Source organism: Pinus tabuliformis, chromosome 4_2, assembly GCF_031772625.1.
Source record: "Pinus tabuliformis cultivar Carrire ecotype Pingquan chromosome 4_2, CPIR1, whole genome shotgun sequence".
Taxonomy (NCBI): domain Eukaryota; kingdom Viridiplantae; phylum Streptophyta; class Pinopsida; order Pinales; family Pinaceae; genus Pinus; species Pinus tabuliformis.
This window is the reverse complement of record NC_142304.1, coordinates 18786550-18800188: the sequence shown is the minus strand read 5'-3', so window position 1 is coordinate 18800188 and position 13639 is coordinate 18786550. Positions and strand designations below refer to the sequence as shown.

Genomic DNA, 13639 nt, shown 5'->3' with positions numbered 1-13639 from the left:
TTAAATATGGGCTAATTCCCAAGGGAACTGCGCAAGGAAATAGGAGCTTGGCAGGAAATATAATTGGCTAAGTATTGGCTTGAGCTTGCCTGAGAAGAAGTGACATAGATAGAGATAATGCATAGGTTTCTCGAAGCATTATAATCTTCTCATATTTTATGATTAATGCAATATATAGATAGCATGGGTTTTAGTTATGGCTTTCCCCATAAAATCGTTGTGTTATGTGTGATTTATTTTTTTCTCTTGTATGATTTGTCATTTCATCGATTGTTTATTGTTTCCGTCGATGAGTAGATTAGATTCAAGTCAATTGTTTTAGCATATTACAATATGCAGTTTGAATCTATAAGGAATTTCCACAATTTTGAAGTTCTAGGACATGATCATAAGGTATACAGATTGAATAAAGCCTTGTATGGCTTGAAACAAGCTCCAAAAGCTTGGTACAGTAGCATCGACACCTATCTCATCAAAAGTGGTTTTCGCAGAAGTAGCCATGAACCAACTTTGTATACCAAAACTCATGAAGGTAAAATTCTTATTGTATGCCTTTACATAGATGATCTTCTCTATAAAAGCAATATGATGTTAGAAGACTTCAAAGTAGTAATGTAAACAGAGTTTGATATGACTGATCTAGGGGTCATGAAATACTTCGTAGGCTTTGAAATTCACCAATCTGCTAATGACATTTTTGTTGGTCAACAAAAAAATGCGGCTAACATCATCCAAACATTTAGAATGACCAATTGCAAAACAACTAATACACCAATTGCTCAAGGCACCAAGTTGAGGAAAGAAGATATAAAACCACCAATTCATCCCACATTGTATACAAGTCTAGTTGGTAGTTTATTGTATCTCACTACAAATAGACCTGATATCATGTTTGATGCTAGTTTTGTCTCTAGGTTTATGTGATCACCTAATATTTCTCATTGGAAGGTTGTAAAAAGGACCTTAAGATATATTGCAAGGACCCTAGACTATGGTTTGTTCTATACACATTCTAAAAATTGTTCACTTTTAAGTTATATAGACACTGATTATGCAGGTAGTTTAGATGATAAAAAATACACCTCAGGGTATACTTTTCATCTTGGAACCAATATGATCTCATGGACATCCAAGAAACAATCAATTATTTCAATATCTTATGCAAAGGCAGAGTATGTAGTTGCAAATTCAACAACTTGTCAAGCAATGTGGCTGAGAGGATTATTGAAGGATCTCTCAGATGTTCAAAAAGATCCAACTCCTATTTACTGTGATAATAGTTCTATAATTTATTTATCAAAAAATCACGTCTTTCACAAAAGGAACAAGCACATTGACACATGTTTTCATTCCATCCATGAGCTTGACAATGATGGAGATATATTACTTGCTTTTTGTTGTGCTAAAGATCAACTTGCAGATATTTTTACAAAGCCATTGGGCAAAAATGTATTGGAATTTCAAAGAGAGCAATTAGGCATTGTAAGTGCCACCACATGTAACAGTTGAGATTAGGAGGGGATGTTGAGATATTAATCTCATTGTCTGCTAGATGTCATCACATTTAATTCCATTGTCTATTGTGTGTCATAATCAATTAAAATTTAGTTCAGTGAGTCGAGTTTCACTCAAGTCATTTATTATTGATATTTTCTATATAATCTATTTAACTATTTTAAATATTGAGAAAAACAATCTTTTCTCTACTTTTTCTCTTAATTTTTTCAACTTATTTTATATTTTATTATTTATTATATGTTTACTCAAAATGTTCATTTAAAATCTTGATGAGCAATTTATTTAAAAAAAACTCTAACCATAAAAGTAATGGTTGAGATCTACGGACTAAAGTATTTCCACCTTTTTCAATAAAAAAAACATTTTTAATTATAAATTTAAATCCCAAAAAGATAGAACAGGTTTGAATTAAAAATATTTAAATTATAAGTTTAAAAAAGCGCAAGATATCTACGTCTCCCTTTAAATTAATTTAAAGAAAGTAAAATTGAAACTAAATAGTTTGGGGAGAAGTCAAATTAAAGTTAGATAACCCAATCAAATATAATATAATATTGATTAATTTAATGAATTTAAATTTAATTTATATAAATTAAATTTAAATTAAACTAGCATTTGCACCTTATGTTGTAAAGGAAACGCCATAAGGCATAGAATGGGGAAGAATAGCATAGAGTGGGGAAGAATAGGTAATCAAATCCGTCAAAATTAAGATTAAATTGATCTATTAATTTTTCATTTACATACACTGAAATCATATGCAGCGTGGGATAAGAATCTCAAGAATCTCAAGTTATCATTCAGATAAATTTCTATAGTCCATGCTCTATTTTAAATATTTTACTCTTTTGTCATAACTGGAAGAATCTCAAGTTATCATTGAGATAAATAAATCTCTATAGTACATACTCGTTATATATATATATATATATATATATATATATATATATATATATATATATATATATATATATATATATATATATATATATATATGAATGAAGATCTCTGCTATGATTTATATTATTGTGGCAATGCCCTTTTTCTCTTGCAAAGTTGCATCCATTGGTTTTTTTTTAAGACATTAAAAGAATCTAGCTGCAATGGTTTGTTATGATCGATGGGTTATCTTTCAGATTATATTGTAGATGATGTTAGATACATTAAATCATTTTGAAATAAACACGAAAAAGAACTCGAAACCTGCTAAATAAATAAATATGTTACATCTTTGTAGTTGCATATTTAAGATGATAAAATAAATATCTTACATCTTTGTAGCTGCATATTTGAAAGGATAAATGAGAATTTGAAAATGTCGAGGGCATTGCCCACACTTCAAAAGATAACAATGATTAAAATCGCTTCCGAGGAAAATTTTATTAACTTGTCGTATGCTTAGGGCCAATGATCTTCACATTCAATCTTGCTTAAAATGAACCAAATTATGATATACATCATGCCCTAAAATTATGGTTTAAAACCCTATGTATAAGAAGGATACCTTTTACATATGAATTCAGAAATGTTGCAGATGCATAATTGGATCTCGTCACATTTTTCCTTATTATATTGGTTCCTTTTGTTACAAAGGTAGCTTTACTGAAATATTTTGGACTTAGTATCCATATTACTCTTCTAACAAGATCTCATTCTAGAGTGAGTTAATATGTATAAAACAAAAACATGTCTTATCCTGGCTTGGAAAAGAGATTCTTACAATGCATTACTATTGTGTCAGTACAACATCATACAAGTTGTAACATCAATCAAAACCATGCTTGAAATGAAGTTCCAGGTAGAAAGGAGTGTGTGGAACTTCAAACCATTCCATGATATTTCTAATAGCCAAATGAAACATTTTTACCATGGTATTTCATAGGGAGTGGGCTTATTCACATGATTAGAAGCCAGTTTATTTTTGCTTGTAGTAGATATCCTTGTAGGCTAATAAGGACTGTGTAGAAATCCAATCACCAGATTAGTGCTCATAATGTGGGGTTGATTCCATCATCGTTACTCTTCGAGTGCCTCTTAAAAATATGTAGGTACTTGACTCCAATCGAGGATATGAAAGTGGGAACATGCCAAGCCATTTCAATCAATTAGATAACCTCCCTTCGTGGTAACTGAAACTCTAAAAGTCTTTCCGTTGACTTGAACAAACCCAATGCTACCTCTGCTTTCAAGAACAATTGTCACAGTGTTTGTTTTCATTTCATCAAAAGATACCATATTAATTTAAAGTATCCAGGACAATAAACGCATAACCAACAATTTTTCTACATCAATCATCAACAAATTTACTCATTTTATGATTGCATAATATCATTTCAGTAGGAAGCCCAAAAACCAACATTACTGAAAATACAATAAAGATTACTGATGTATACTTTAGCTTGCACAAAACTATACTAATAGAAGGATTCTTTAGGAAAAATTTGCAAGTTTTTCTCTGTTCAAGAGTGGAAAATGTGCCAATTAAGTCTACAGTTGGATTCTAGAAATAAAAATAAGGTAGGGTCGGTAGGTGACAACATCATGGTAGTTTCTGTTGGGTCCCTATAATACCAGTGATTACCCCATTACTATTGTAGTTATACCCCTTATTTATATTGTTGTGCCCCTATTACCCCCATATTGTTATTTCTGTGCCCCATAGAATCCCTCTATTGTTATTTTTGTGGCTTTATATTATTATTGTTAGGTCGGCTGGATTATATTGTGACTCCTTAGACTCCTATATATAGAAAGGAGGTTTTGTCATTTGTATCATCCAAGAATTGTTCATTTATGTAATGTAAAGGAGGTTGCCCCCTCGAAGAGGCTGAATTCTAAGGCGTGGATCTCTCTTTTCTATCTTTCTGTGAGCTGGTTTCATAACATTTGGTATCAGAGCTTTGGATTCTAGGGTTTCGCTGCTCCAAACAGGTCATCGTGGCATTTTCGCTATAAATTTTTTCTGTGACGTTTCAAAAGTCGCAAAAAAAACCCATTTGAGAAGAAATCGCGCTGAAGCTTGGGTCAGAATTTCAGAGCTTTTTGCGCGATATTTGCGGAGATATGATTTGAGGAAGTTGGTCTTTTTGCAGACTCCTGAATTACATTCAAAACAGGTGACCTAGGGAAAATCGCCATAACTTTCTCTCCAGGGATCGGATTGAAATTTCGTAAGAAGGTACAGAAAGAGGACAGACTGTAGTTTCTTGTTTGTGTGTTTCAGATTCAAAGGTTGAAACAGTGATGCGTGGTACGTCGTACAAGTTCTCTCTATTGAACCAGTCTAAAAGAAAGTCACTGTGGGAGATTTCACATAACTCTTCCTTGGAGAATCCAATTTGGCTCAGACTTGTGGCATTGGAAAGAGGACACAGAAGGCTACTACAGGTAGAAATTTCAGAACTGGATGATCCAAAATTACAGAGATACATCAGATTCAATATCAGCCTTCTATAAAGTGAAAAAAGGTGTGTAGTTTTCTTTTAAATTTTTGTGTAAGCTTGGTTTAACGGAATTCAAAGGGCATAGTAAAGCATTATTATCGGTAATTGATGCCCCGAGGAAAGAAAATGCAAACACCTAGTAAGGAACCTGAAAGCTCTAGCATGACTCATGAAGAAGAGGAAGAAATGCTACATGATATATCAAAATTACAAGAACAAGTGCAACAAATGTCACGCTCACAAAAGTTAACAGAGGCTAAGATAAGTGGCGTGGAATCTAAGGTAAAGGGCATGGAAGCTAAGATGGATGATTTGAAGATAGATTTGAAGATAGACATGGAAGAATTGAAGAAGTTGCTACAAGAAAGGGTCACTAATGGTGAAAAGGTAGTAAAGGAAACTCATGATGAGAACAAAAGAAATGTTAATCATGATTCCATAGACGCTAATGTTGGATCGAAGAATCACCATATTCCAAAAATCGATATGAGGAAGTTTGATGGCAAGGATCCCGCCACATGGATATTACAGATGGAGCAATTCTTCGATCTCAATAATGTGCAAAATGCACAAAAGGTACGTATGGCAACTGTATATTTGGAACCAAATCAGTTTGTATGGTATCAATGGCTTTGCTCTCGTAAACAATTTATCACTTGGGCAATTTTTACGGAAGAATTGATAGCACATTATGAAGATACAAAAAGCAACACTTTTTTTAGCCAATTGATAAGTCTCAAACAAAAGGGTTCAGTAATGGAGCACATTGAGGAGTTCCAAAAATTGAACATAAGGGTAAAAGATATTCCAGAGGAGCATAGGATTGATGTGTTCATAGGGTCTTTAAAGGATAATATCCAACATGATGTTCGCCTTTGGGAACCTGATTCATTAGAGAAGGCATTCAGGTTAGCAAGAAAATGGAAAGCAAAATTATGGCAACCAGGAAGCATACCACTCACAACTATAAAGACGGAAGTGTTGTTGCCCCTAGTCTTCCACAACCTATAAGGTTGACACCACAACAATTGGAAGAAAAAAGAGCAAAAGGGCTTTGTTACAGTTGTGATAGCAAATACACTAAAGGTCATAAGTGTGCTGAGAAGAAATTATTCTACATAGATTGTGAAGAGGAAGAAGAAAAGGAGCAAGAAAGGTCAAAAGAAGAAGATATACTCCAGGAACAAAGCCTAGATGAAGAACAAATAAATCCGACCATATCTTGTAATGCATTGGCGGGAATTACCACTCCTCAAACCATCAAGATAGAAGGACAAATCAAGAAGAAAAAAGTAATAGTGTTGATTGATTCAGGAAGCACCCACAATTTTATTCATTGTAGGGTAGCAAAAGAATTGAATTGCTTCCTATATCCAGCACCAGAGTGTCAAGTGATGATTGCAAATGGAGGAACAATAAATTGCTCTGGAAAGTGCCATAATATCAAGCTATCCATGGGAGAATATGTATTGACTAGCCCAATGCTTTCCATTCCAATGGGAGGTGCTGATGTTGTACTAGGAGTCCAATGGCTACAATCCTTGGGTACAATAGCTTTTAATTTTCAAGAACTTTTCATCAAATTTTCTACAGAAGGAAAGGAAGTTGAATTAAGGGGTATTGCAGGGAAACCAGGAAAGATAATCAGCTCTAATGGCATGACAAAGCTTCTAAAAAAGGAGCAAAGAGGTGTAATTGCACAATTATGTTCGCTAGATGTTTCCACATTGGAATCATCTATTTCTCCAGATCTCCAAAAAGTCCTGGACAATCATTCCAAGGTATTTGAGACTCCAAAGGTCTCCCACCTATGCGTGATCATGATCATGCTATTCATCTGATTCCAGGAAGTGTTCCTCCAAACATCAGGCCGTACAGATATCCCTATGTCCAAAAGAGTGAAATTGAACGTATGGTTGCAGAAATGCTAGAGGCTGGTATAATTCAACCAAGTCAAAGTTCTTTCTCAGCTCCAGTAGTATTGGTGCACAAGAAGGATGGATCATGGTGCATGTGTCCAGATTATAGGGAGCTCAACAAGCTCACTATTAAAGATAAGTTCCCCATTCCTGTTATTGATGAATTACTGGATGAATTGCATGGATCAATTTACTTCACCAAGTTGGATCTTCGTTCGGGATATCATCAAATCAGAATGAAGATTGAAGACATTCCGAAAACGGCATTTAGAACTCATGAGGGTCATTATGAATTTTTGGTCATGCCTTTTGGCCTTACCAATGCACCTTCAACATTTCAAGGTTTGATGAATTCAATTTTCAAACCATTCCTTAGAAAATTTGTGTTAGTATTTTTTGATGATATACTAATCTACAGCAAGTCTTGGAAGGATCATGTTGAACATGTTGACAAGGTGCTACAACTATTGGAGGAGAAACAATTATATGCAAAAAGATCCAAATGTTTCTTTGGAGTCCAGGAGGTGGAATATTTGGGTCATATTGTATCTCATGAAGGAGTTAAGGTAGACCCTAGCAAAATTAAAGCCATTAAGGAATGGAAAATCCCCACATCCATAAAGCATCTGCGAGGATTTCTTGGGTTGACAGGGTATTATCGCAAGTTTGTTAAGAATTATGGGAGAATAGCAGCACCTCTAACAACATTATTGAAGAAAGATTCATTTTCATGGACTCCGGAAGCAACAAAGGCCTTTGAACATCTTAAAGAGGCAATGTGCCAAGCACCGGTCTTAGCTACACCGGACTTCACAAAAACCTTTATTGTGGAATGTGATGCTTCAGGAAATGGAATTGGTGCTGTTCTAATGCAAGATGAAAGACCCATTGCTTTTGAAAGTCGTCCAATCAAGGGAAAGTTTTTAAGCAAAGCTATTTATGAGAAGGAAATGTTGGCAATACTCCATGCACTTAAGAAATGGCGACCCTACCTAATGGGAAGACACTTCAAGGTAAAAACGGATCATGATAGCCTTAAATACTTTTTAGAACAAAGATTATCCTCTGAAGAGCAACAAAAGTGGGTCACAAAGATGTTGGGTTATGACTTTGAAATCATCTACAAAAAAGGGAAGCAAAATGTGGTGGCAGATGCACTCTCAAGAAAGGATGAGGATGTGGAAGCATTGTTGTGTGCCATTTCTATTATCCAACCAGATTGGATAAACGAAGCAAGGGAGGAATGGAAGAATGACGAAGAAGTGTGGGCACTTATTCGAAAGCTACAACAAGATTCCAGTACTTCTGATACATTTAGCTGGCAAAATGATTCGTTATGGTACAAAGATCGCTTATACCTCTGTAAGAATTCCCAGCTAAAACAAAAGATTCTTATGGAATTGCACACTTCTCCCTTAGGAGGGCACTCAGGATTTTTAAAAACTTACCACAGGGTTAAGAAGGAATTTTTTTGGGATGGCCTTAAATCAGATATTCAAAAGTTTGTGGCGGAATGTTTGGTTTGCCAGCAAAATAAAGTTGAAACAATTAAGACACCGGGTCTATTACAACCTTTATCCATTCCAAGCCAACGTTGGGAGGAGGTTTCAATGGATTTTATCACAGGTTTACCCAAGTCTGAGGGAAAGAGTGTCATCATGGTGGTAGTTGACAGACTTACCAAGTATGCACACTTTTGTGCATTATCACATCCATTTAAAGCCAGTACAGTTTCTACTGCATTTATGGAAACAGTTCAAAAGCTACATGGAAACCCAAAGATTATTGTAAGTGACAGAGATCCCATTTTCACTGGAAATTTTTGGACAGAATTATTTTCTTGTCTTGGTACTCAGTTAGCTCATAGCTCATCTTATCATCCTCAATCTGATGGGAAAACTGAGATAGTAAACAAATGTTTGGAAGGATATCTTCGTTGCTTTGTATCTGATAAACAGACACAATGGGTCAAATGGTTGCCTCTGGCTGAATGGTGGTATAACACTTCCTTCCATACAGCAACAAAAATGACCCCATTTATGGCACTTTATGGGTATCAACCACCATCCATCACATCATATTTAAGAGAAAATTCTAAGGTTCAGGCAGTGGAACATCACATCGAACATCAACAACAAGTCCTCCAACTCTTAAAGGATAACCTCGTGTTGGCACAAAATAGAATGAAACAACAGGCAGATCAACATCGCAGTGAAAGAAGTTTTGATGTAGGTGATTGGGTATTCCTACGGCTACAACCATATAAGCAAATGTCCCTAAAGCAAGCTAAGAAGGATAATAAATTATCACCAAAGTATTATGGTCCGTACAAGGTGTTGCAAAAGATTGGTACTATGGCATACAAATTGGAGCTTCCTGCAGCTTCTCGATTGCACCCAGTTTTCCATGTTTCATGTTTAAAGAAGGTTATAGGTGACAAGCTCCCAATTCAAACAATATTGCCAGAACTTGACGAGGAAGGAAAAATTATATTGGAACCAGAAGCAGTCACAGAAACAAGAACTCGACAGCTACGAAATCGATCAATTTCAGAGTATCTTATCAAGTGGAAGAACTTATCCGCTGAAGATTCCACATGGGAGGATGAGAATTTTATGCAGAAGTATCCAGAACTACTCAAGCATTGAGGACAACACTTTTTTGAAGGAGAGGGGCATGTTGGGTCCCTATAATACTAGTGATTACCCCATTACTATTGTAGTTATACCCCTTATTTATATTGTTGTGCCCCTATTACCCCCATATTGTTATTTCTGTGCCCCATAGAATCCCTCTATTGTTATTTTTTGTGGCTTTATATTATTATTGTTAGGTCGACTGGATTATATTGTGACTCCTTAGACTCCTATATATAGAAAGGAGGTTTTGTCATTTGTATCATCCAAGAATTGTTCATTTATGTAATGTAAAGGAGGTTGCCCCCTCGAAGAGGCTGAATTCTAAGGCATGGATCTCTCTTTTCTATCTTTCTGTGAGCTGGTTTCATAACAGTTTCCTTTTCACCTAAGTGAATGAGGCTAGAAGAAGCCAATGTTTACATTTATCCTTGTTGATATTTATGTTATAAAGCAAGGAATCATTGAGAAATAGCCACAAATATCAGGGAACACCGAGATTTTACAAAAGTATTGATATTGATATTTTCCCAACTTTGTTTGGTCTAACTGAAATGAGTGATCCATGTTACATTTCCTATTTTTTTGTGATTGATTGCTTGTACTGGTTACTACTAGTGTACACTTTTTTTTGGGGATGAAACTCAATGCTCACAATGATGACTACTCTACATTTCTTAGGACTCATTTATTGCAACTATTGGGTATCGTGTTCCCTAGATTTGTTAAATTTGCAAATTTGAGTAGTACACAAGTTTTATTTCTTACATTTGCAAATTTCAGTAATACACAAGTTTTATTGATTAATTTTGTTGTTGGAGGGACTAGGGGTAGATTTTTATGTGTTGGGTTGATGCCTGAGGTTAGATGCTCATGTTTTCTTGTGTGATGATGGTGGGGAATTGAGATGACACTGGATTTGGGGTTTTGTGTATTGTTTGAATGTTTAATCCTTCTTCTTCAAATATTCATACACATTTTTTGTGGAAATTTCTACCAATTTAAAGAGTGGCCTCCTTATTGCATTAAGATAAGCTAGCACATCATCCATTTAGGGTGGGTATGGGGGTGGGGGTGGGCATGATGTATCAAAACACTTATTGTGCATATGTGTAAAGGTAAATTGAACATAGAGGGTGCATTTGTTGCAACACAAATATATATAAATCTATATCTGATGTTGGTGACTACAAATGGTCAGTATATCAAATATTGGATCTCAAATTAGGCAACATGGAACTTGTCAAGCTCGAGGTGCATATCACACCTTGAGTGAGATGGGTTTGTGCTAGTAGCTAGAGATCATTGTGATCCTAAAGATGGCATCTTGGCGGCCTGAAGATCCTGCATAACCTTATTACAGTTGGGTGGTTCTATTCATTTTTCATGAATGAGAATGTTCATTTGTAGATATTATTATGATTTTTATTTTGTGTTGGCAAAGCTTCGAGGTCCAATTGTATCTCATTCCCACCTTATATTGGGAGGTCGACACCACTCACTTCCAAATATTTAACGTCGTAGTCTATCCCATTTTTTCATGCCATTTATGTCCATGCAATTGTGGTTTTGTAATTAATCCCATGCAACCTTCAATGCAATTTAGCTAAGTTGAGTTATTCCAAATTTGATCTCCTCACTGTACTCCAGACACACCTCTCATAGAAGCACTATCTCACATCATTGCAAATTTATTCCTTGTAGAGACAATGACTAATTCCATTATCTCCTCACTGTACTCCCGGACACACCTCTCATATAAGCATTATCTCACATCATTGCAAATTTGTTCCTTGTAGAGACAATGATTGATTCCATTGACTATTGCTTGCTAGAAGAACATCTGAAATTGCTTTTGAATATTAGTTTGAGTCTGATCACACTCCAGGGTTTCCTATATGGTATGTCTTGCTAGTTTGTAATCCCTGACTATTGCTTGCTAGAAGAACATCTGCAATTGCTTTTGAATATTAGTCTGAGTCTGATCACACTCCAGGGTTTCCTATATGGTATGTCTTGCTAGTTTGTAATCCCTCTAGAGTCTAGATGAATGCAGTTAGCTCTTGTTCATGTCAATATGGCTCTGAGTAACTTGTACACTTTTCTTTCTATTATAAGTACTCAACTAGTTCATGAAAGGTTGTGTGGTCAACCGTGCACCATCACAAAATTTCCAAGACCTCATGAAATATTTTCCATTAGTTAAGAGATACTTGATAGACAAGTGCATCAAGTTATTCATTTGATGTAGATACATAGACATCTTGATGACTTTTCTTATAACTATTTGTAAGAAAATTATGGCTTTATTTAGGTGTCATTCTAATTTGTGTTTTAATGATGGTTCCTTAGTAATAGATATATGTAAAAGTTTAATGGTAGTTTTTGTTGAATATGATGTCATTCTAATTTGTGTTTTAATGATGGTTCCTTAGTAATAGATATATGTAAAAGTTTAATGATAGTTTTTGTTGAATATGATGTGATTTTAATAATACTAATTTTGATTTATATATTTTTAAATGTGATATTGTATATTTTTAGATGTGATATTAACATAAAATACACTAGTAAATTGAAAGTTTATATAATATAATATGTTTTTTTATATTAAAAATCATACTCAGCATTTTTCTGGTAAAATTATTTCTTCTTCTCTGCGTCAGCACAGTTTCTTATAAAACATAAAACGGAAATGATAAATTCATGTCAACAGCCCGTCTAGCTCAGTTGGTAGAGCGCAAGGCTCTTAACCTTGTGGTCGTGGGTTCGAGCCCCACGGTGGGCGCGCTGTTCTCTTTTTAACCATTTTAAAACGTTTTTAATGCTTTCCTATTGTTTAGAGATATGTTACTTCAAACAGAGAGTGGAGAAAACATCGATTGTCATCTGCAGTTCCTTCTACGTTTGTTCATGGTTCAGATAGGCACTGCAATTTCTGCAACCAACGATAAATTTCCATGGAATAAAATTTCATTGGTCTCCGAAAATACAGATGACCTAATGGATGAGACCGTTTTGACAAATAATTTCAAGGTTAACAATACATTAATAAATTTAATGTTTATAGAATATAATATGTTTTTTTAATATTCCATAAAAATAATAAAAAAATATATTTGTAAATAATTTAGAAAATTAAATATAAAATTAATGTAAAATTCAATCTTTTCCACTTGAAATAAATCTTTATACTCAAATATTCATATGATATCACATAAGGATTAAATTTTCTAAAAGTTTGGTTTGGAGAGTATTGAACACAATTATCTAAAGTTAACTTTGAGCCGTGACATGATTTTTCCAAACAAGGTCAAAAGTAAAGTGTACTCACCCACTGTGCTACTTAGTTTAAAGCCAATGAGAAGGTCACGATCATAAAGTCACTCCATGGAATAGTCCATGTTAATGAAAGTGAGGATTTTGTAGTCTTTTCGTATGGCTAATTACCTTGAAGATTGTCTTGACTTGTATGTGGTTGGGAAAAGATGGGGAAAATAATTAGGTACAATCAACCAATGCAATATCAGAAGGCACTCACACAGGAGAAAATGCATTTTTGTTTGGTGAAATGTATTTCCATGTATGCTATAGCCAGAAACGTTTTGGTTCCATATAATATACGATTGAGCTCATCTAGTAAGTTCGTTCATGACTACCCAGAAGACTTAGAACAAAGCAATTGTGTTAAGAACATGTGTACACAAAAAAGGTATGGGTGCCTCTGAAGGTAACTCTGGAAGATGCGGCATAGGGGAATGCATCTTCTTAAAATCATTGCATTCTACTACTCTTGTCGGGTCCTGACTGTTTAGGAAGAACCATCATCCTCCTTCGCATAGCAATTGAAAACGAAGTTGGAAGACTCCACGTTTGTGAAAACTCAAATATTACTGTGAACATGCTTAATGGAAAATCTACTTTGCGAAGAATTCAATCTGTTATGGATCACATTCTAGAAATGAAGACCAGATTACATTCCATCTCCTTTACTCATATTTTCCATGAGCCCAACTCCCAGGCAAATTCCTTATCCAAAGGTGGAGTGCACCTGAAGGTTGGTATGATCAAGGTCTCTGAAGTCAATGATGGAGTATTAATCGATAATCCTTTCCCTTTTTCT

General features: G+C 34.8%; 1 non-coding gene across 1 annotated transcript; it reads left to right on the top strand.

Moving 5' to 3' along the window:
* The first annotated feature begins 12231 nt into the window (after window positions 1-12231).
* TRNAK-CUU (transfer RNA lysine (anticodon CUU)) lies at window positions 12232-12304 on the top strand. The gene has a single exon. It is a non-coding gene; the product is annotated as a tRNA-Lys (tRNA).
* Window positions 12305-13639: the final 1335 nt, after the last annotated feature.